The sequence below is a fragment of the Ascaphus truei genome, chromosome 4, assembly GCF_040206685.1.
Source record: "Ascaphus truei isolate aAscTru1 chromosome 4, aAscTru1.hap1, whole genome shotgun sequence".
Classification (NCBI taxonomy): Eukaryota; Metazoa; Chordata; class Amphibia; order Anura; family Ascaphidae; genus Ascaphus; species Ascaphus truei.
In genome coordinates, this window is record NC_134486.1 from 87775608 (window position 1) to 87778117 (window position 2510).

The window sequence follows — 2510 nt, forward strand, 5'->3', positions numbered from 1 at the left end:
TCTATTCAGGTCCTGCAGGTATGTACTTTGTTATTCCCTGCCTCATTGTCTGTCTCCAGTACCTGCGAGAGAGTGTGTGTGTGTGTGTGTGTGTGTGTGTGTGTGTGTGTGTTTCCTGCTCCTCCGTCTTCTGGCGGCTTCCCACCCGGGCCGGGAGGTGGCAGGGGGGGTGTCCCCGCCGGTGGGCTGGGGGTGTTCTTTCCCTCGGGAGGGGGCAATGCACTCCTTTGCCTCACAACACTCCCTTGCCCGGCGTGGGGCAGTGGCGGGGGGCGGGCACGGGATGCCAGCGTGGGAGATGGGCACGGGGCAATGGCGGGCACGGGGGGAAAGCGGGTCAGTGGCGGTCCGGTGGGTGCAAGGGGAGTGGCTGGCGCCCGGTGGGTGCAGGGGGAGGCGGGGAGCTGCCTTCTCGGATCGCTGCCGTTTCCTCTCCCCCCCCCCACCTCACTCATCCAAAGCTGTAGAGAGTGAGAGAGCGTGTGTGTGTGTGTCACCCTCCCGTCACAGCCACCCTGTCAGTCACCCTCCGTCGCACCCACACTCTGGATTTGGATATCTTATTTACCCTGTATATCTTAGCTGCCCTATACTACACCGACATAACTTATACTGCTTTCTTCCAGATCTGACTCTCGTGCTCCACACCGGAGACATCGGAATCCCCCCTAACCCAGAAGACAGGTAGGGAACACATCCCCTCCAATGTATAACATTGCGGGAATGAGGGTACCTGGACATTGAGGGACTGCGGATCAGGTAAGATCCTAGGCGGGATTGCTGCTTTAGATATTGTGAACCGGGGGCGTCCATGCACTGGTTAAGGGGTTCAGGAAACTAGTCATTCACATCTGGCATTTTTTCCCTAGATCCGACATTTACACACGCGCGCACATAACTATGAAACAAGGACTAATTGTAGTAAAGTATAAATGTAATACAATAAACTGTTCTTACTAGGAATTTATTCAATTTCTTTAAAAAAAAAAAAAAAAAAAAAAAAGGCGGGGCTAAGTGGCGAGTAGATTTTTGGGTGGTTTGTCAACCACTGTATATTTGTACATATTTATGTATATATTTTTGTGTATACAGTACTTCTTGTACTTTTCCAGTGGTGCATTATTTTTGCAATTTGTCTTGTCTTTTTCTGACAACTCATTATTTCTGGAGTGCTGGGAACCCCGTTTAAATTGTATTATATATTTGAGGGAATAGGATTCCCATTGCACGTTTCTTACTAAATTACATTATTTTTTCTTTGAGTTGTGCGGTCAAATCATATAATAATATAATGGTCAAAGGGTTCCTAAATTAGCATGTCTAGCACCAGTGACAAATCCCAGGTTAGAATCCTCTTCTGAAACTGATCTTAATCTTCTGATTGCTTGGGAAAACCACTTAGTCAGCCTGTTCTCTGATAGATCCTTATGTAATAGTGATAATGCTGAAGTCTGTACTTAAGAGTACACAGTCTTAATCCCATGTAAAAAAACAAAAACAAAACACTGGTACAGAGGATTTTGGAGGGTCGGACCATGCTATACTACCGCCACCCCCCCCCCCCCCCCGTTTTGTCTACCTGATGTTCTTGACGTTATGCCATATATTGCGAAACACTGGACGTATGCTTTCTGGCATACAATAGTGCATGGGTGGGTTCCTTCTTATGTTGAGCAATTGATTTGACCAATAAAGATAGCTCATTAATATAGGCCAGATTTTACAACATCTGACAGAGGACAGACACTTCAAAAATATCATCGTAACCCCTTATGTTAACCCTTTGTGCGCTTGATTTGTAGCACAACTACACAGAAAAAAAAAGGTATTTTCGTTACATGGACCATGAGTTTATTTTCTCTTAAAGGCATTCAGTCAACACAATAAAGTGGACCATGGATCCACAGGAATAGAAACATCCAAGATACAGTGTACGGTCTCCGAGAGAACCCCAAATCTCGAGCACTGCCTGCACCTACGTTTGTAACCATGAGATAGAGCACGTATACCACCAGTGTGTGTTTGGTCATGTTCAACTTGACCAGACTAGAGGGGCGGCAGGGGTTGGTGTGATGTGCAAGGAACACAAAGTCAAACATGGATCAGGGATCCTTTATAATGTATGTTTAACATTGTTTCTTGCTGCTGTTTAACTAGTGTAGGTTTGATTCAGCCAGGCTTTGGAAAGTTGTTGGTTTAAGCATACTGCCTTGTGATTGGTAACAATACTAATTAGATCAAAAAATTTTTTAACTTTGAGGTTTATTCTAACCTCTATTGATTTTTGCTTGAGAATCTATATCTATTTATCCTTTAAAAAAAATATTAAAAAGTACACAGACCTGAACATTCAATACAGTGAATAAATATATTGCCCTGCAATATCTATAATACTAATCTTAAAAAACATTTTGTCTTCATTGGGCTTGGCAATCATGTCTTCAAGCCGTCACAGAATTTAAGACAAGTTATGTACCAACCAATAATCCCCAAGAAATAAAGGCAAAAGA